Below are 23,235 nucleotides of genomic sequence, written 5' to 3'. Positions count from 1 at the left end.
GAACACACTGTAGAACATAGAATTTTCAAAGTCTAGAATTTAAGGTGCCATGAGAAGGAGAATGAGAAATGCAGCTAAAAAGTAGGCAAGAGCCAGATTCTATATCTACCAGGGAGCCACTGAGGAGTTTTTAGCAAGGGAGTGACCTAAGAAACATAAATGTTAGGAAGAACCCACTGTATGTTGGTTGAAGGACTTAGCTTAATGCATTTTTTTTTATCTCCCACAGAATTTAGTAAAGTGCTTTCAGAGAATGTTTTAAAGTCAGAAATGAATTGTATTAGATTGAAGTAAATGATAGACACTCTGTGGAGAGCAACAGATAACTGTGTTGTTTGCAAAGCACAGTTCTGAGCTGTCTAGTTTGAAAGGGGACATGTCGGGCGGTTGTGAAGTTGAGACCAGCCATGTGAGCCCCATCTCTTCATTTGAAGGCTGGTGGTTGCCATGGCTACAATTGCATGGATAGGCTTATTTATAGCTATATACTATCTTTAGTGAATTCCACAACAGATGAGAGAAAATTTCAACTGTGAAGCCATCTAAGTGTATTGGAAGCACTTAAGAAGAGCAATGGAATTAAATATACACCAGAGAATCTCAAAAACACTATGGAGAGCCCCATTTTAAACAACTGCTTTATGAACAGTGTTCTGAGTAAGTTGAAAAACTAAACCCAGGCTTTTGCAGGCCCTCTGCTAGTTCTGCCTTTACAACTTACAACCATAAGTTCCAAGATAGGTTTTGGGAAATAAATAAATGCATGAATTAATTAATTAACTAATTAACTAAATTAATTAATTAAATGTTTTTACCACCTATCATAGGAAGACATCTATAGACATTCTAAGCCTTACAATAAAAGTACAAGGTAGGTAATATTTTTATCTTCATTTTTGCACATTAGAAAACTGAGGTGCAATAACGTTGGATTTCCCAATGCCATTGAGTTGGTAAGGAACAGAGCTGGCCAAGAGCACAGGCAGCCTCCTTCCAGTGATCTTAACTATTATGATATACTCACTTCTTTTAATATGTATAACATAGAGGTCTGGGGAACAGAATCCACTGGGAGACCAGAAGCCATATTTATTTCAATTTAAAGTGAAAACTAATTTAAAATTATTGTTTGCTAATGGAAATTAACTAAGAATTTGTACTGCAAAACCATGTATACCCAACCAAACCTGAAATCTCAAAACTAGGGACATCCTACTCCCATTTCAAAAAGAATTAAATCAAGATTACTTTAATAAGGAAAAAGTCTCTGTTTCATAACAAGTACAATTCACAAAAAATTGATTGTGTGCACACATACAAATTTTTGGAACATATCCATTATGCACCATAAAGTATGGTATGAATGAATGGTATGAATATTTTTAAAAGGAATGGATATTGACACTATTGAGTGTTTTCTTTCATTACCTGGATAAGTCAATGGGCAAGTATTATTTAGCCCTAGTTAACAGATGAAAAACCCGAGGCTCACACTGGATACAAAACTTTCTGAACCACACATCTCTAGTAAGCAGAATTGGACCTAAAACCTAAGTCTTTCTATTGTTAAAGCGTGGTAATTTCCTCTTATATCCTTCTGTATGATACTGACTTAAAGGAGACCAAAATTTGACTAGCTTCTAACAGAGGCTCTCTCCAAGACCAAAGAAACTATCTTTGAGCAACCATGGCTCACTGTAGGGGGTGCAATTTGCCTGAACAAGTTCTAATTCCATGCAAGAATTGCTCACTTCTTTAACAAACATGTATTATAATACCATGACTTATGGAGGAATAATACAATGATGGGTGGAAATACATGTAAGTCTTTTGCAAATGCCCTTCACTGAGAAAGGTTTTGAATAAAAGTAATATGGTAAGGCTTTGGGAGTCATGTTGTTGTTAGTAATCATATAATCTAAGAATCCTACATAATATTTTTCATGCTTTTTAAAAAATTTTTTAATGTTTATTTATTTTTGAGAGAGAGAGAGAGACAGGGTGTGAGAGAGGCAGAGAGAGAGTGGGAGACACAGAATCCAAAGCAAGCTCTAGGCTCTGAGCTGTCAGCACAGAGCCCAATGTGGGGTTTGAACTCATGAACCGTGTGATCATGACCTGAGCTGATGTCAGATGCTCAACCAACTGAGCCAACTAGGCACCCTGTTCATGCTTTTATCAAATAATTACTTACTAAGTATTCATATTGTACCTCCCGTTATGGTAGGTTCTCGGGATATAGTGACAAATACGACAAGCACATATTATAATTTTGAGTATTTATGAAAATGTGATTTTAGATTCACAAAACATTCAGGATATTCATTCATTCAACGGATTTTATCAAGTGCCTACTATGCATCACACAGCATAGGAGGTACTGGGACCATAAAAGTGAAGGATTCATATTGCTAGAGGTAACTAGAGATAAATCATATGACACTACCAAGAGCCTAAGCACTTGTCCAGGATCACACAACAAAACTGAAGTTAAAACCAAGGACTGATAACCATATTTTGACCCTTGTACTTTTCCTAAGGACTCAAAATACCACAAAGTCTTCTGCCATCCCTGATACTCCATGGGTATGATATAATTGGTACATGGTGTCTTTTCTCCTGTATTGGGGGAGATGCTTTTTTATAGAAAAAGGGTTAAGATCACATATAGGTGTTGGAGCCACAACCTCAACAACAAAGACTTATCTGGCCCAAAAGGTCAACAACGCCAGGGTGAGAAACCCTGACCTGGCTTCTCTTTTTTCATAAAGAGGGCTATGAAATATTTATTATAAAATAAAGAATGTTGTCTCAGCCTGAAAAAAAAAATATGAGCTTTTACAAGGCCCTAGGAAGTCATCTGACATCACTCAGAAAAAAAGAGATTATTTTCAAACACTATTATCTCCACTAATACTATATAATATTACCTTCAAACTGAAAGAGAATCTTGGAAGGTATATTGCCAATACCAGCTTCAATGAAATGTTCATATCCAACTGGACAATAATTATAGACTTAGACAGACATTAACTTGCACATCCAACTCATTTCTTAGTCTGTATACTTACCAAATAATTCTCAGACCTCTGTTTGGTTTCATATGTAGATTATTTTCAAAGTTGAAAAAGCTCCACTTACAGAGTAGCAAAAACCATGGGATAAGTGGTCTACTTGGCTTTCAGGCTAAAAATACTCCCATTTGGTCTTAAACCAAACATAGCCCTCATCTGTAAGGTCCCAGTTCTGAAGAATATTATAATTCAGACATATAACTACAGAGTCTACACAAGCCCTCACCTGCTTCTACTGCAGCCACTACCAACTCCTCACCTCCCCATTCCTGTCTCTTAGCTAACTAGCTTACCTAAAAGGCCCTGGCTCTGGAGGTTTAGAAGATTTTTAATAATGATATGAATTGAATTAATTCCCTAGAAGTATCTGAAATTAGACATGAACACAGTAAGAAGCTCTTTCTAGTAGTAACAAAATATTAAATTAGAACAAATTATTAATTATTAAATTGACTCTCTGCCTCAACAATTCTTCTAATCAAAAACAACAAAAATAAAGGGTTAAAGGCAAGCAAATTGGCAAAACTCAAAACATTTTTCAAGCAATTTTAGAAGAGAAGGAAGGAACAAATGAAGGAAGGAAGGAAGGAAAGAAGGAAGACTAGCATAAGATAAAATAAAGTTCAAAGTCCTCAAGGGGAAACTATGGCCTTTTTAGGTTGATAAAAAGATATAAACTATAAACATTTATGCATTAAGTAACATAGCATGGAAAAAACAAGAGTGTGGAAAAAATATTTATTGTTTATTTCTTTCACTTTAGCCTTCACAACAACTCAGTGAGATAAGTATTGGTAAAGGGTGAGATCATATCGCAATACCTGAAAGAAAACAGTACAGAGCTGATTTTATCGCTTTCCTAAATAAGGAAGAGCTATGCTGGTCAGGCACAACCTCTTCAAGCTGCTGACACAAGGAGAAAATTATATATCCATAATCAAAATTTATGTGCCAAATAACGCTGCCTCAAAATATTTTTATTTTTTTTTCAATATCTGAAGTTTATTGTCAAATTGGTTTCCATACAACACCCAGTGCTCATCCCAAAAGGTGCCCTCCTCAATACCCATCACCCACCCTCCCCTCCCTCCCACCCCCATCAACCCTCAGTTTGTTCTCAGTTTTTAAGAGTCTCTTATGCTTTGGCTCTCTTCCACTCTAACCTCTTTTTTTTTTTTCCTTCCCCTCCCCCATGGGTTTCTGTTAAGTTTCTCAGGATCCACATAAGAGTGAAACCGTATGGTATCTGTCTTTCTCTGTATGGCTTATTTCACTTAGTATAACACTCTCCAGTTCCATCCATATTGCTACAAAGGGCCATATTTCATTCTTTCTCATTGCCACGTAGTACTCCATTGTGTATATAAACCACAATTTCTTTATCCATTCATCTGTTGATGGACATTTAGGCTCTTTCCATAATTTGGCTATTGTTGAGAGTGCTGCTATAAACATTGGGGTACAAGTGCCCCTATGCATCAGTACTCCCGTATCCCTTGGGTAAATTCCTAGCAGTGCTATTGCTGGGTCATAGGGTAGGTCTATTTTTAATTTTTTGAGGAACCTCCACACTGTTTTCCAGAGTGGCTGCACCAATTTGCATTCCCACCAACAGTGCAAGAGGGTTCCCGTTTCTCCACATCCTCTCCAGCATCTATAGTCTCCTGATGTGTTCATTTTGGCCACTCTGACTAGAGTGAGGTGATATCTGAGTGTGGTTTTGATTTGTATTTCCCTGATGAGGAGCGACGTTGAGCATCTTTTCATGTGCCTGTTGGCCATCCGGATGTCTTCTTTAGAGAGGTGTCTATTCATGTTTTCTGCCCATTTCTTCACTGGATTATTTGTTTTTCGGGTGTGGAGTTTGGTGAGCTCTTTATAGATTTTGGATACTAACGCTTTGTCTGATATGTCATTTGCAAATATCTTTTCCCATTCCGTTGGTTGGCTTTTAGTTTTGTTGGTTGTTTCCTTTGCTGGGCAGAAGCTTTTTATCTTCATAAGGTCCCAGTAGTTCATTTTTGCTCTTAATTCCCTTGCCTCTGGGGATGTGTCAAGTAAGAAATTGCTACGGCTGAGGTCAAGAGAGGTCTTTTCCTGCTTTCTCCTCTAGGGTTTTGATGGTTTCCTGTCTCACATTCAGGTCCTTTATCCATTTTGAGTTTATTTTTGTGAATGGTGTGAGAAAGTGGTCTAGTTTCAATCTTCTGCATGTTGCTGTCCAGTTCTCCCAGCACCATTTGTTAAAGAGACTGTCTTTTTTCCACTGGATGTTCTTTCCTGCTTTGTCAAAGATTAGTTGGCCATACGTTTGTGGGTCTAGTTCTGGGATTTCTATTCTATTCCATTGGTCTATATGTCTGTTTTTGTGCCATCAAAATATTTTTAAAGAGAACTGTTGGAAATGTATTGAGAAAAATACAAGAAGACACTAGTAAAAGATTTCTACAGATTAAGCAAGCAAAAAAAGAAGCAAAGAGGTAGAAGAGCTGAATTTTAGAATTAATAAGGTTTATACAGATGCCCTGGTACATCTTGTCTAAAGTCTGTATCCCCTTTATTTAGCATATGGTCCTTTTTCTCCCTTAGCAGACCCAGCCATTACCTAGTTGTGTGCCGAGAACTGGTCCTAACTACAAGTCTGGTGGCCAGGAGAGGAGTGGTGGGTATGTCCCTATAGGGAAATGTACTGACCTGCCAGGAAGAGGTCTCCACCTTGTCTTTAAGCAAAAAAAAAAAAAAAAAAAAAAAAAAAAAAAAAATCACTGGCATTCACAGAAAGGAGTGGGTCACTTATGCAGGCCCAGAAGATGCAGTGGGATCTGAGGTTTTAAATTTCTAGAGTGCAGTGACCCATATGTCCTCCTTCCAAATCTCAGAGTCCCACATCTTTCCCATCAGGTCCTTGACTTCGGTCAGCATAGCCAACTTATTGGAGTAGACCATTCAAATTTCTCTAGAGTTCTGCTTCTCTTATAATTCTTACCTCTGATTTTCAGATTTTTCTGCCCTTTCAGCTGCAAGAGAAGAGTCTCTTTATATACTGCCAAGGAGGCCCTTTGATTTTCTTATTTTGCCTTAATTAACCTTCAGCCTTTCATTATCCTCTCCAATGCATCAATATTACTCAACAACAGACATCCAGTGTCATAATTCTTACAATAGCTACTTCTCTCATAACTCTCAAATGCCTATTATACTGTACCAGCCAATACATTCCCTTCCAATGTTACCCTGTCTCACTTCACCAATAGTGAAAATTTTAACAAGTACAGAATTCCAGCATGCCCAAGGCTGTAGGTATTCTACCCACCACAGATGATGAGGTCCTCTAACCCCAAAATTACATTATAGAATTGGCTCCCTAAAACCATTTTTTGTACCATCACAGGTTTGGTTACCCAGAAACACACTCCAGAGTGAAGATTTTCATGTGGGTGGTTTATTAGATAGGGATTCCATGAATGCCATCTGTGACAATGGGGCAGAGGGAGAAGCTGAACTGTGATGCAAAATGCAGCTGCAGCAGAAGCTTCTGCTAATCCCACAGGAAACTCTGGAGAGAGGGTGGCCCTTCAGAGCTGGCTGAAATTGACACAAGGGTCAGGCCTCCATATTGACCCTTTACTGAATGCTGGCTGCCCCAGCAGGGGCATAACCTTAGGAAAGACATCTCCCTTTGACTGAAAGGAGCTTCTGTAGAGAGACAGGTGTGAGCTATCAGCACACAACATTTCCAGTAGCTGGGGAAGCATGTGCTGGGGTGATGTGGGTAGTTGGTACTCTGCAAACAAGAAATAAACAAACCTTCTTTTCCATGTAATATTGTATTCTCTACATAATATTTTACCTTATAAACAGAAAGAGACTTTAATATCCCCAGTAGTATGAGGTTTTTTTTTTACCATATTTTTCAGTGTGCTCTGACTCCCTGAACTTGAAAACCAGCCAAGTATTTGTTTTAAATCGGTATAGAATTGCTTCAGATTACCCTTTAACACTCCCACCCCCCACTCACTTACTTTATATAAAACTATCTGTTTTCCCAAAATATTTTTAAACCCATCCTATAGACACAGATGTCCAACTTATTTGAGGTTTGCTCACAAAATTGCTCTTAACTGACTTTTGGTTAGTAATCATTTGTGGTTAAGAAATGAAAAATCATTAATAATATATTTGAAGTTCCAACCATGGTCCCAGTGCTTCTACAAAAAAATAATAAATTTTAATGTAGCTGGTGATACAGCCAAGGGTTCTGACTTTCCAGTTACCATATAATGGAAAGAGATGAGGCTTGGGAATATATATCGTTTAAAACAGAAAAAAAATAATGATATGTTAATTCATGTATGCTTTTAATTTACTAGATTTATAAATTACTTATACCTTCTTTTTCCCAGAAACAAAGCTTACATGTGATAGCTCAGCAAAATGTCTTTGATTCTATGGCTTTTCTCACTCTTTCAGTCACTCCTTGCAGTGGAACCCATCTTTAAGGCAGCAACTCAGTTCCTAAGACTAGTTCTTAGAATACTGAAGACCAATGACCTGACACCTGAAAAGAAGATAATTTAAACAAAAGGTCTGGCTCTCTGGTCCATATTTTTCCCCCTTCAGTACAAAGAAAGAAATAATAGCCTCACTACTTGTGGCCAATAGTACAATGATGCTGAATGACATTTTGAAAATATTAAAACTACTTGGCCCAATTAACATGAATAAAACCAAAATGAATGAATAAATCATAAGATAACAGCAGGTGCATTATATCACCCTACATCTCCTAGCATGGATACACTATATTCATGGATACTGAACTGCATAATCAGCTCATTTCAGTAATCTTTGATGAGTCACAGAAGTGAAAAGGATGCCAGGACACAGGAGATGGAAGAGATATAATCCAAGTATTCAATTAAGAATACCACAATACAAAACTGATCATTGTGATCACTAGGGACAAACACCAGTTCTCTAGAGGTAAAAAATAATCCTGACCAGTTAGTAGAATGGGTAGATGAGGAAAATGTCAACCATGGTCTATCTGGAGGTAGGCAGGACATTTGATAAAGCTTCTCATAGTATCCCTAAGAATAGAATAGAGAAATCTTGGATGGTTTCCAGCTAACTGGATGCATTTGTTGCTGGTTGAATTATCACACTGCCAAAGAACACCTACAAACCCTCTAGAGAAGTGAGGGCAGAAGGGGTTGTACTGTACCACATGTGGATGAAATGCATATTTTAAAAACAGCTGAGATGAAGTCCTAGTTCCAGCAGCATCCTGGCTGGCTCTGTGGGAAAGTCCATCTCTGCTCTGAAGGCCTGCAGCACATCTCCAACAGGACCTCTATCATATTTGTTCTGCTAATCCCTGACTTTGGCTTTCAACACAGCTTGCTAATTGAACTGTCCTTTCAGATTCTGCCTGTGCCCCTACAGAGTATCCATTGAACTAATACTTCTCTGATTGTAAAACTTGGTTTGTGATACAAACTTTCTCTCCCTCCACTGTCCCTTCATTTCCTATCAGTTCTCAATGCCTCTTCTCTAAATTTTGAGGTTAGTATCTTTAGATTTTGCCCCTTAATCTCTCTGCCTTTCATTAGCCTTAGAATAGCCTTTAGATGAAAAGAACGAATACCATAAGGTTGTTAATAAATTTCAAAGGCTGCTGTCTACCAAGAAGGACAGTGCTAGTGGCATGCCACAAGGCATTGAAAAGAATGAAAAGAATGGAACCAGAGAGACAGTTGTGCTATTAGACCCATGGTTGGAAAGTGAAACACAGGTCAAAAGGCTAGTGGCTGGATTAGCTCATAAACAGAGCAGCTGGAAAGGAGCAGAGGTAGAAACCAAGGAGTCATTCCAGAACATTCTTTATGTAAGGAAATGGAGGCCCTGAGGGGTTTTGTTTTATACTGTTTTATAAGTTTTTTATATACATATGTGATGATAGCTTAGGGTCAAAGTGGAAAGGATGCTGTTGTCAGTCTTTGGAGGTGCTTAATAGTCATGTGGCGATCCCATGGAATGCTGCCTAAGAAAACTACGACCCCACCTTCTGGAAGACACCCCTGCTTTATCAACTCACTTACCATTTTGGATACCAAATTTTGCACACTAGCAACTTCCTCTCACTGTAAATCCAGGATAATTTGTGGAGAGCAGCATTCAAAAGCAATAGAAAGGAACGCAGAAGGTCATAATGGTATGATCTTTTCATAGGAATAGTTATAAAGAAATTTTCAAAAACCTAGAATTCTATGGCTGTGCACTCTGAAACTCTAGCTATTTTCTTTAATAATAAATTGTGTATTTTAGAGGAGTGAACATTATTTCATTCTAATTCAATAACCTAAATCATAGCATGATATGAATTCCTTTTCCAATGAGCCCTAGTTCTGGATGCTGTTGATTTCTGAAATAAGATCCTATATTGAAAATCTCTCAAGGTTTTATGATTGCCATTTGAAAGAAGCATGATGCAGAATAAAGCTGTAGTAGCTCTTACAATCATATCAAAATTCACATTTCAAGCACAATTAGCATGACATTTTATGAATTTAGTTTGAAGAATGCCACAAAATAATTATTTATTCTGTAAAAGAGTTCCCTATTTTGCAGAGACTCGAAGTAAATTAGACATTTAGATTACCATCAGCTATTTGCTCATATTTTATTATTATTTTTTTAATTTTTGTAACGTTTATTTATTTTTGAGAGACAGAGAGAAATAGAGCACAAGCGGGGGAGGGGCAGGGAGAGAGAGACACAGAATCTGAAGCAGGCTCCAGGCTCTGAGCTGTAGCACAGAGCCTGTCACAAGGCTCAAACCCATGAACTGTAAGATCACAACCTGAGCCAAAGTCAGATGCCTAACCAACTGAGCCACCCACACTCCCCGCTAATATTTTATTACTAAAAGTGAAACCAGGGGCGCCTGGGTGGCTCAGTCGGTTGGGCAGCTGACTTCGGCTCAGGTCATGATCTCGCAGTCTTTGAGTTTAAGCCCCACGCTGGGCTCTGTGCTGAGTACTCAGAGCCTGGAGCCTGCTTCCGATTCTGTGCCTGGAGCCTGCTTCCAATTCTGTGTCTCCCTCCCTCTGCCCCTTCCCTGCTTGCTCTGTCTCTGTCTCTCTCTCTGTCAAAAATAATAAACATTAAAAAAAAAAATTAAAAGTGAATTCTAATTACATCCATCAAGAATTACTTTTTTATTTTGAAAAATAATCGAACTTTGTTCTCATGAGCTCAATCACCGAAAGACCATGGAAATCAAATAAAATAAGTCACATTTATTAGCTAAGGATCACTGACCTAGTTTTATTTCATTAGCAAACATCTGGAATATTTTACCAAAATAAATCAAATTATTTTAAGAGCATGAAATGATACAGAAAAACTAATTAGGATTTTACTTATATATTCATCCAATAGTCAACAAATACTTATTGAAATCTATTGAACATCCAGGCCTTATGCTAATATTATCAAAGTTAAGTAATTTGTGCACAAAAATGAGTAATTTACTTTAGTATTTGCTAGTGTATGTGAATTCATAAAAAACATTTGAATTTCATATCTAGCACTTCTCAACAGCAACCCAAGATCAGTCAGTCACTAACTTCTTTTATTTTTTTTTAATTTAATGTTTATTTATTTTGAGAGAAAGAGACAGAGCGCAAGAGGGGTAGGGGCAGAGAGAGAGAGAGAGAGAGACACAGAATCTGAAGCAGGCTCCAGGCTCTGAGCTGTCAGCACAGAGCCTGACACAGGACTCAAATTCATAAGCCGTGATATCATGACCTGAGCCAAAGTCAGACACTCAACAGACTGAGCCACCCAGGTGCCCCAGTCACTAGCTTCTTAAGTTATAAGCTGTAGCTAAGCATAAACTTTCTAAACTAACAAAAGATAAGATTTATGACAAAATTATAAATGGTATTTAAATAGGATCTCATCAGTCATTGATGAACTTTAGCTATTGTTTGGTCTTAACACAACACACACACACACATACACAGAGTGAACATCGGTTTATTTATCTGCTATCAGAAACCCATTTCTCATTTCAGAAGCACCCCTTCCCTACTCTCAGACTATATGATTTGAGCAAGGTGGTTTCTATCTTGTCTTTCCAGAGGTGAGCACATGACTGAGCCTGGTCAGCTCAATGTCCGTCCTTCTAGTCGCAGTGAGTGGTTCAGAGATGGTCAGATGGCCTAAGTCAGACTAATCAGAGCTCTCCATGCAACTTCTGGAACCATTAAGAAAGAAATGCTTCTTCTAAGATTATAGAGGCTAAGAATCAGTTAAGCTGATGTAGTTAAGGACAGCTTTGTGGATATATGAAAAGAGCCTTCCTGAGAATGAATCCAAAAGAGAAATGTAGATTTGGGAGATGGAGAAAATGAAAGCTTTTTAATGACATCCATCTAACTTCACAACCCAGCCAGGCCTACAGATAGCTTGACTCCTTGAAAATCTGTTATAACAGCCCGTTGATTTCAATTTGTGGCTCAGGCCTGAATTGAATTTCTGACTTTTCCAACTGACATATATACATACATACCCAAAGACTCATTTCATTGTTTTCTATTTGTGAAATTTCTTTTTCTTATACCATTATGTCTCTCTCTCTCTCTCTCTCTCTCTCTCTCTCTCTCTCTCTCTCTCACACACACACACACATACACACACAGTGCAACAGAAGCTAGTATTTGTCTTGTAGATAATGACAAAAATCTCTGACAATATGGTTTTCACTTTCACGGCCAGCAGAATTTTGCTGAAACTCAGAAATTTTTTATCTGACTGATGTGCAAAAACGTGTTCTGACTGCTTGCAAAAACTTTTTTAGCCATTGACACAAACGTGACAATACTTCAAATTGTGCACCAACCCTCCATCTGTGTAGCATCATTTCTGCCCCAGCTCTGAGACTCAGAAAACTTACATTTGTCACAGAGCTGGAGTCACACGAATAACCCAGCCTCCAAAATGTTGGACTGAAAATGATGCAAACACCTGAAGGTCCTTACTCATGACTACACAGGCATCTGGTTTTGGCTGGAGCTTTATTCCTTATTAATGCCAAGTTAAGACTGGCTTAATTGTGCAATTTCTAAATCTCTGGCTGACAGCATATTGCCAGTTTGCTCAACTCATAATTATTTTCAGCTGCAAACAAATTCAAGGCTGACTCTATAGAGGTACGTGTCTTTTGTTCCTTTGATAAACAGCTTTGATCTGTCTCATCAAGATGCCATCAGTGCACAGCATTTCAAGGTTGGCCATGTACAATAAATAATGTATATTGTTGGGTTATTTGACACGCATGCTAGTTAACTCTTAAATTTTCTTTCCTTACAAGATGGTTGAATTGGGACCACCAAGTTACCAAGTGGGCCCATGTTTAGTTTGAGATTTCATGAGCCCAAACTAGGGCAGAGGAAAAGCCATAGTATGAATCTAAGCCAACATATAAGCATAATAAACTTTCTGAGTTCAAATCCATCTTTTGAGCAAGTTGCCTTGCTCAAATGATCAATAAATATTACCTATGAATATTATTGCTGTTATCATCTATAAAAGCCCTTTCATTTCTCTGAATTTCAGCCTTCTCAACTGTAAAATGGGACTAATAATCCCTGTCAACTTTCTGAAACTGTTTTTAAATTCAAATGAATTTAAATTGTAAATTCCATTTAAATGTAATCTTCAACAAATTGTACATTTACATACAATACATATTTATTATGTAACAAAAACAAGTTTTGACTTTTTTCTGTTAGTAATGATATATGCTATTTAATGTAAGTTAATTATACAAGAAAAAGCATAATTTTATTTTTTTTTTATTTTTTTTAACGTTTATTTATTTTTGAGACAGAGAGAGACAGAGCATGAACGGGGGAGGGTCAGAGAGAGAGGGAGACACAGAATCTGAAACAGGCTCCAGGCTCTGAGCGGTCAGCACAGAGCCCGACACGGGGCTCAAACTCACGGACCGCGAGATCATGACCTGAGCCGAAGTCGGACACTTAACTGACTGAGCCACCCAGGCGCCCCTGATAAAGCATAATTTTAAAAGCATACTATATTGATACTTGGAAGCCAAGAGTATAATAAAATTTAAATTTAATTATGAATTATAGCATAAAATAGTTTAAAAACTATTTAATTATGGATGTTTGGAATTCTTATATTTTACAGGCAATACTACAAATAGTATTTTCAGATTTTGTTTAATTTGCCTGCTGGTGTACACTCTCATAGTAACCATGTGGTTAAAAATAGTCTTTATTGCCACACATATGAAAAATCATTCTGACATCCTCCATTTAATAATGGTTTTTAATAATTCTTAAATCTCCTGATGTACTACATGAGAGTTCTGATCAAATGGATGCAGCTTACAGATTTGGTGAAATTCATAATGAAGCAAATTTTAGAATTATTAACATTTTATAATCCTCATTAACTCGGTGTATATCAGTTTCTGTGTTCCCCATGTCTTGGTCTTAAATAATTGTCTAGCACTAAAAATAATTTTATTCTTATGACTACAAATAAAAATAATTTACATTTGTACAATGGCCAAAGTCTATCATGGCCGGTGATTGATGTTCAATTAAGTGTCTGGCTAAGTCACTGAGTTATAAGCACATTCATTTAATTTCCACAATGTGCAATAGTTACATATTCAAGAACTGTATGTTCTCCTTTAAAGGGAGTTTTTAAAACAATTGCTTTATTTGTTGACCTTTAATATAAATTTAAACAGGCACTATTATTGCTTTTGATACCACAAACCCCTTGGTAAACTTTCTCTTGCTCTCAGAATTTCTCAAACCGCTTGTTGGGAAAGATTATCCAATAATATTGGGGGTGAAAGAACAAATATTGCTAAAATGTTCATACTACCCAAAGCAATTACACATTTAATGCAATCCCTATCAAAATACCAACAACATTTTTCACGAAACTAGAACAAAGAATCGTAAAATTTGTATGGAAACACAGAAGACCCCAAATAGCCAAAACAATATTGTAAAAGGAAAATAAAACTGAAGACAACACAATTCCAGACTTCAAGTTATATTTACAAAGCTGTAGTAATCAAAACAGTATGACGCTGGCACAAAAACAGACACATAGATCAACAGAACAGAATAGAAAGCCCAGAAATAAACCCACAATTACATATTCAATTAATATTCAACAAAGGAGGCAAAAATACGCAATGGGAAAAAAACAGTCTCTTCAACAAATGGTGTTGAGAAAACTGGACATCTACATGCAAAAGAATAAAACTGGATGCTTTCTTACAACATACATAAAAATAAACACAAACTGACTAAAGACCTACATGTGAAACATGACACCATAAATATCCTAGAAAAGAGAACAAGCAATAATTCCTCTGACATCAGCCATAGCAATATCTTTCTAGGTATGTCTCCTGAGGCAAGGGAAATAAAAGCAAAAATAAACAACTGGGACTACCCCAAAATAAAAAGTTCATGTACAGCGAAGGAAACAATCAACAAAACTAAAAGGCAATCTACTGAATGGGAGAAGATATTTGCAAATGACATATCCAATAAAGGGTTAGTATCCAAAATATATAAAGAACTTATACATATAACTCAACACCGAAACCACAAATAATCTAATTTTAAAAATGGCAGAAGACAGGAACAGACATTTTTCAAAAGAAGACATCTAGATGGCCAACAGATACATGAGAAGATATTCAACATCACTCATCATCAGGGAAATTTAAATCAAAACCACAATGAGATACCACCTCATACTTGCCAGAGGGCTAAAGTAAAAAACACAAGAAATAACAAGTGTTGGTGAGGATGTGGAAAAACAGGAACCTTCTTGCACTGTTGGTGAAGAATACAAACTAGTAGCCACTGTGGAAAACTGTATGGGGTTTCCTCGAAAAATTAAAAATAGAACTACCCTACAATCCAGTAACCACACTACTGGGTATTTACCCAAAGAATAAAAAACGCTAAGATATATGCACCCCTATGTTTATTGCCGCATTATTTACAATCAGCAAATTTTGGAAGCAGCCCACGTGTCCACTGATAGACAAATGGATAAAGACATGGTATACAATGGAACATTACTCAGCCATAAAAAGAATGAACTCTTGCCATTTACAACAACATGGATGGATCTAGAGAGTATAATGCTAAGCAAAATAAGCTAATCAGAGAAAGACAAATACCATATGACTTCATTTATATACAAATTTAAGAAAGAAAACAAATGAATAAAGGGGAAAAAAAAGAGACAAACCAAAAAACAGACTCTTAACTGTAGAGAACAGACTGATGGTTACCAGAATGGAGATGGGTGAAGGGATGGGTGAAATGGGTGATGAGGATTTAAAAAAAAAAAAAAAAAAAGTACACCTATCATGATGAGCACTGAGTAATGTGTAGAATTACTGAATCACTCTATTATATAGCTAAAATGAATATAATACTGTATGTTAACTATATTGGAATTAAAATTTTAGAAGGATACTGGGGAACTGCTTAACCTTCACAGAAAGTTCAGATACCCTCAGCAGGTCCCCTGCTCTTGTTTGGGCCCATAGAAACAATTGCCACCCTGTCCACAATTGGGCATCAGACATGTAAGCATAAATGAGAGAGCATCTATGAACAGGGGAGCCCTGAGAAGAGTCAGACCAGACTCAACATAAGGAAGAAGGTGGAGACTCAGGAGTAAATCAACACAATGGAAGAAATATGGCATGTTACAGCAGAAATAGCAGCAGGTCCTAGGGATTAGAAGACGTAATGGAAGAAGGAAGGGTAGGAGGGTGAGCTTAGCTGCTCCTGGCCTCACTCCCATTCATTTCCCCCAGTCTTGCCCAAAACCCTCTAGAACGCCGAGGGCCGTGGTAGAAGTAAAAGATATATATCATCGGGGACCTAAACAACTCTGCTACAGGGATGGCACTCTGAAAAGTGTTGAACACAAGAAAGAAAATAAAGGCATCATCACCCTCCTGGCTGGTGAGAGAAGTGAGCAGTGGAAATCAGGGGACAACAGGTTTGGTGGAGCTGTAGAGACCGGTGGTGGCTAGAGAAGACCAAGGGTGAAGACAACAATCTCCAGAAGCCCAGATTCACTTAGTCTGGAGGAAGTGGCAGCAGTGCTAACAACCCAAGCTGGCAAGGAAGTCAGTGGTCAGAGGCCTGGTGAGAGGCAAGCAGTGAGGAAAATGATCCCAGAGCAGTGGAGCAAGGGTCTGGGTACAGCAAAGGGACAAACAACACCTACAGAAGCTGTAGTGAAAAGAAAGCAGACAGCTCCCATCAGAAGCTCTGATTACCTGTAAGAAAATATTTTCCCTTCTGTCAAGGAATCCCGGAGGGAAAGTGACACCAATGAGAGCGCCCAGCAGACAGTTGTTCTACAAGTATCAATAATCTTGGGGTTCTTAGAAACACTTAGGGAGAGAAACCACTTCATATATAAGCTGATAAGGAGCAGGACTCAGAGCCATTGAGACCTGAAGATAATTTTAAATATGACCAGACATCATCTTTTAATAGAGCTTAGAATATGGATATATACCATAAATTTTCTCTAGGTATGGGATTACGGGTAGGTTTTTATTTTCTTCTTTGTTTCATCTCTGTTTTTCTAAGTTTTCTTCAACACACATGTAACAGTTTGGGTATTAAAAATAATCAAATTTATTTCAAAAACAAAATACAATTTTCCATTTACTAAATTACAAAGATTGAAAAAAAAAATCTAACATCCAGCATTGGCAAATGGGTAGAGAAGTAGGCACTCACTCCGCTCACGAGGACTAAAGGACTATGATATTTCTGCAGGACAATTTGAAAATAAAATCAAAATTCTTAAACAATTTTTACATATTTTATCCAGACATTCTGCTTCTAAAAACTTACAGTGCATAGAAAATTATCCTATTTTTATAAAAACTACTATGTACAGATAGATAAATAAGGAGATAAGTAGTAAATTATACTTACAAAAACATACACCACATTAATGATAGTTATTACTAACAGGATCATGAGTGATTTTCATTTTAAGTATTCTCTTCCACATATTTCTGCAATGCAAATTGTTACTTAATCAGGGGAAATAAATGCTGTTTTAAATACATTTATGGAAAAGTTAACATGGCATTAAATTTACATCTTTTTCTCCTATATTTTGTGTCTTCTCTTTATCTGTGGTTATATCCTATTTTAATTCCTAGTGTCACTTGATTTCTTCAGGAGCAGGGCAGTAATTATTTCATAGTTTTTTCAATAATTATTTTTGTGAATTATTAATTAAATCTTCTCATTCCTGTTTTCTAACCCACTAAAATCTTCTTTTATCTTTATTAATTTCTTCTTCCTGGTCTCCTTTGATTTATTTTATTATTCTCTTTACAACTGCTTGAACTGAAATCTTAGATACATTTATTTTTATTTTTTCTGATTTAGTGATATTAAAAATACAACATGTAAACTCTGATTTTGAACCCAGCTTCTTATTTCAAATGATTAATATTACCTATCTAGATATTTATCCTTTTTATATGAATTATTTATTACTCTCAGTATGATATTGGAACCAAATCTGCAACTAGCATTTAGACTTGATTTTATGTTTATTTCTTTATTCCTCACTCCTTTTTTTAAAATTTACATACAGTAAAACTCATCTTTTTTACATATGCATCTTTGGTGCATTGTGACAAATATATACAGTTTTGTAACTATCTTCACAATCAAAATACAGATTATTTCCATCAAAATGTTCCCTCTTGCCCCTTTGGAATCAATTCCCTCCTCCTACTCCCAACACCCAACAACCATTGATATATAATTTATATATTTATATAATTTCTATAATTGTACTCTTTCCATGATGGCGTGTTGCTGCATGTATCAGTAGTTTGTTCCTTTTTATCAGTAAGTATTTTTCCGTTATATAGGTGTGCCAAAATTTGCTTATCCATTCACCAGCTGATGGACATTTGGGTTGCTATAAATATTTGCATACAAGTCACTATTTGGACATATGTTTTTGTTTCTCTTGGATGAATACCCAAGAATGGGACTGCTAGCCCTATGATAAGTATATGTTTATTTTTATAAGAAACTGCCTAACTGTTTTCCAGAGTGGCTGTATTATTTTGCATCTCCATTAGCAGTGTATAAAAGCTCCAGATGTTCCATATTCTCATACACTCACGAACACTTGGAGGTGTCACATTAGGGCTGGGATAAGAAAAGAGTGAAGGAGCAGGGTTATTTTTTTCTCTCTCTTTCCTTTTTTGTTGTTCTAATAAATGTGTAGTAGTATCTCATAGCTTTAATTTATATTTCCATAAATTACCATAATAATGTAATATATATTTTCATGTGTTTATTTACAGTCAGTCATCAGTATCTCTTCCGTGATGAAGTATCTGTTTAAATTTTTTGCTAATATTTTAAATTGGCTTTTATTTTACTATTGAGTTTCAAAATTCTTTACATATTCTGAATACAAATCCTGACATGTGTTTTGCAAGTATTTTCTTTCAGTGTATGGCTTGGCTTTCTTTTTTTTTAATAGTATCTCTCGGGGCACCTGGGTGGCCCAGTCAGTTAAGTGTCCAGCTCTTGATTTCAGCTCAGGTCATGATCTCACTGGGTTCATGAGTTCGAGCCCCATGTTGGGCTCCACACTGACAGCACAGAGCCTACTGTGGAGCCTACTGTGAGGGAGAATTCTCTCCCTCTCTCTCTCTGCCCCTCCCCCCGCTCACATGCAACTCTCTCTGTCTAAAAAAAATAAGTAAACTTAAAAAAAAGTATCTCTCAAAGAGCAGAAGTTTTTATTTTGATGAACTCCAATGTATCAATTTTCTCTTTTATGGGTGTGTCTTTTGTGTTTTGCAGTTTGTATGTCCTAGTTAAGAAATCTTGGCCTACCCAAGGTCACAAAAATGTTGTCCTGAGTTTTCTTCTAGAAGTTTTATAGCTTCAGATTGTACATTTAAGCCTGTGATCCATGTTGCATTCATTTTTAAGTATGATACGAGATATGGATCATTTCAATTTTTTGCATATGAATGCACTTATTACAGCACTACCTATTGAAAAGACTATCCTACTGAATTACCTTGGCACCTTTGTTGAAAAGTAATTGATCATATTTGTGTAGATCTATTTCTAGTCTCTCTATTCAGGTCTATTGATCTATATAACTATCCTTTCACCAATATTATCTTGATTACTATATTTTTATAGTAAGTTTTGAGTAGTCCTCCAATTTTATTCTTTAATTACAAAACTCTAGGTCCTTCATATTTCCATAATATTTTAGAATCAGCTTGTCAATTTTAACAAAAAAGTCTGTTGGGACATTGGTGGATATTGTATTAAATTTATAGATGAATTTGAGGAGAACTAACATTTTTACAATGCTGAGACTTCCAATCCATGAAGAGTATCTCCCTCCATTTGTGTAGGTCTTTAATTTCTCATCACTGTTTCTAGGTTTTTAATATTCAAATGTTCCACATTTTTAGTTAGATTTATTTCTAAGTATTTTATACATTGTGGTGCTATTATAAATGACACTTTTTTACTTGAATATAACTTTTCACTGTTACCTTCTTATAGAAATTCAACTGATTTTTGTACACATTGCTCTTATAAGCTCTTTGCAACCTTGCTAAAATGCATGCGGTTAGTAGCATTTTTTTTGAGGGATTGTTTATGCTGGCAATCCACGCTGTCAAATAAAGACATTTTTACTTTCTTCTTTCCAATCTGCATGACTTTTATTTCTTTGTTTTTCTTTATTAAACAGACTGGAACCTAGAGTACACTATTGACTAGTAGTGGCAGGAATGAACATTTCTTTGTTTCCATTCTCTGGAGGAATGCACAGAGTCTTTCATCATTAAATGTATTTGCTGTATTTATGCCAGTACCATACTCTTTTGATTACTATAGTTTTGCAATACAATTTGAAATCAGGAAATGTGATGACCCCAGATTTGTTCTTCTTTCTCAAGATTTCTTTATATTAGGAGTTTTTTGGGGTGCTATATAAATTCTAGGACTGTTTTTTCTATTTCTGTGAAAAATGCCATTGGAATTTTGATAGGGATTGTAGTGAATCTATAGATCACTTTGGGTAAAATGAACATTTTAACAGTATCAATTCTTCCAATCCATAAATATGGTATATCTATTTGTCATCTTAAATTTACTTCATTAATGTTTTATAGTTTTCAGTGAGTAGAAAATGGTGGTTACTAGAAAATGGGGGAGAGGGAGAATATTTATGAAAGTATAACATTCAGTTATAAAATAAATTTTGTAGATCTATTGTATAACATGGTGACTATGGTTGACGATAATGTACTATATACTTGAAATTTGCCAAAAGAGTAGATTTCAAGTATTCTCATCAGACCAAAAGTAAATAAATAAGTAAAACATAACTATGTGAGGTGATAAATGTTAACTAGCTTGACTGTGATAATCATTTCACAATGTATATGGATATCAAAACATCATGTTGTACATCTTAAATATATGCAACTTTTATTTGTCAATCATACTTGAGTAAAGCTGGGTGAAAACATAACTTTAAAAAACCAAAGTATATTTCCTTGGAGATCTTCCACTGATGCCCTTTACCAGGATGAGGAATTTCCTTTCAAGGTCCCATTTGGTGAGAGTTTTTATCAAGAATGGATGTTTAATTTTATCAAATAATTTTCTGCATCTATTATGATGGTCATATAATTTTTCTTTTTCTTTTTTTTTTTAAATCTGTTGATATGGTATATCGCATTGATTCTGAATGTTAAACCCACTTTGCATTCCTGGTATATGAAACATGTGGTTATCACTCCTTTTAAGCCACAATTATCATGTTTAATTCCCTATCTTTGGTTTATCACTTCAATATTTCAGCAAATATTTTTGAGATCTTTTCTATTTTAGGCATTGGTCTAGGTAATAAGAAGGGAGTAGTATGAATAAGACCAGAAAAACCTCTGCCCATCTGGAACTTACATGCGCAGGATGGGGGAGAGACAGTAAAAAGTAAACAAATGATTTCAAATGATATAATAGAGTTTCAGATAATATGCTTAAACAATGAGGTATTCACTATTTTTTTTTATATAAAACTTCAAGTTCAGAAACAGAACAGGCTCCAAGCAAGTTTTGTCATTGGCTCAATGATGTGCTCAAAAACCCAAATACCTTTCCTTACTCCACTGTTTGCTCCAATGTCATCTTTACCTACAATTGATCCTCCCTTGTGGTCATGATTAGGCTGCCAGTGAGCTTGTTCTTATCAATTCGCCTGTTAGGTTAGAAATTAAGAAGCTAAAACTCACCTCCCAGACTCGCTTACAGCTACATTTCTGTATGTAAATTCAGTTCTGACAATTAGAAACGCTTGTTGAGGTTTGGAAGGCGGAATCTATTTTCCTATACCTTATTTGGCTGATTCAGCTGGCTAGCAGTCATCAGAATATGACTTTTCCCTGCAGCAGTGTCTATTCTCCCTTCCCTGGTTGCTGAGTGGTTGTGAGGGTAGTTGAAGGGGCAGCAGCTGTTGTCATACTTTGGTTCACTAATCAACAAATCAAAGCTATGATGTCCATGTTCTAGCTCCCCAGGCTTCCAAAGACAGTTGCAGTGATCAATGGCAGCAGTGGTTGCTTAATTCTGCCCTAACTCCAGTAGTAGTCTCAGAGGAAGTAGCCCTCCTGGTGGATCAGTTCTGTATTTTCCTCATTAAAAAAAAAAAAAATTCTAGGGGCTCCTGAGTAGCTCAGTCGGTTAAGTGTCCGACTTTAGTTCAGGTCATGATGTCACAGTTCATGGGTTCAAGCCTCACATAGGGTTCTGTGACAGCTCAGAGCTTGGACCCTGCTTCGATTCTGGGTCTCCCTCTCTCTCTGTCCCTCCCCTGCTCACCCTCTGTCTCTTTCTCTCAAAAATAAATAAACATAAAAAAAATTCCATTTTAATTCCAGTAGAGTTAACATACAATGTTACATTAGTGTACAATATAGTGATTTGACAATTCTATACATTACTCAGTGCTTGTCATGATAAGTGTACCCTTAATCCCCTTCACCTATTTGACTCATCCTCTCACCTACCTCCCCTCTGGTAACTACCAGTTTGTTCTCTAGTTAAGAGTCTGTTTTGGGGTTGTCTATTTCTTTGTTGATTTGCTTTGTTTCTTAAATTCCACATGTGAGTGAGATCAGATGGTATTTGTCTTTTTTCTGAATGACTTATTTCACTTAGCATTATATCCTCTAGATCCATCCACATTGTTACAAATGGCAAGATTCCATTCTTTTTCATGGCTGAGTAATATTCCATTATATTTTTTTACACTGATTTATTTTTGAGGGACAGAGCATGAGTGGGGAAGGGACAAAGAGAGAGGGAGACAGAATCCAAATCAGGCTCCAGCTCTGAGCTGTCAGCACAGAGCCCAACACAGGGCTCGAACTCGACCACAAGATCATGACCTGAGCTGAAGTTGGACACTTAACCAACTGAGCCACCCAGGCATCCCTCCATTATTCATATATTATACTTTATATATACGTACATGTGTGTGTATGTGTATATGTATATATCACATCTTCTATATCCATTCGTCTATCGATGGACACTTAGGCTGCTTTCATAGATTGGCTATTGTAAATAATACTGCAATAAACATAGAGGTGCATATATATTTCTGATTTTGTGTTTTTATGATCTTTGAGTAAATACTGGGTAGTGGAATTACTGATCATATGGTAATTCTATAGTTCTATATTTTTCTGAGTCATTCTTGAAAGTCAAGCCTGGAACCTGCTCCCTTGGCCCTTGCAACAATTTTTAAAGCAATAATTCCTAAAATTAAACCCCTTTCTGTTCAAAATACTTAATGTGGTTGCCTTCATCAAAACCTGGCTGATATATAAGATCTAGGTATCACCAGATTCCTAAGTACCAAAACAGTAAGCTATCAGCCATAGCAGGGATGCATCTGCCTTCCTCATGGGGATCATAGGGAAGAAATTCCTTAAAAGTGGGAAGATGAGTCATCAAATAACCCATGA

The sequence above is a fragment of the Felis catus genome, chromosome D4, assembly GCF_018350175.1.
Source record: "Felis catus isolate Fca126 chromosome D4, F.catus_Fca126_mat1.0, whole genome shotgun sequence".
In the NCBI taxonomy this organism is placed as follows: Eukaryota; Metazoa; Chordata; class Mammalia; order Carnivora; family Felidae; genus Felis; species Felis catus.
The sequence above is the reverse complement of the archived record's forward strand: the minus strand, read 5'-3'. Positions refer to the sequence as shown.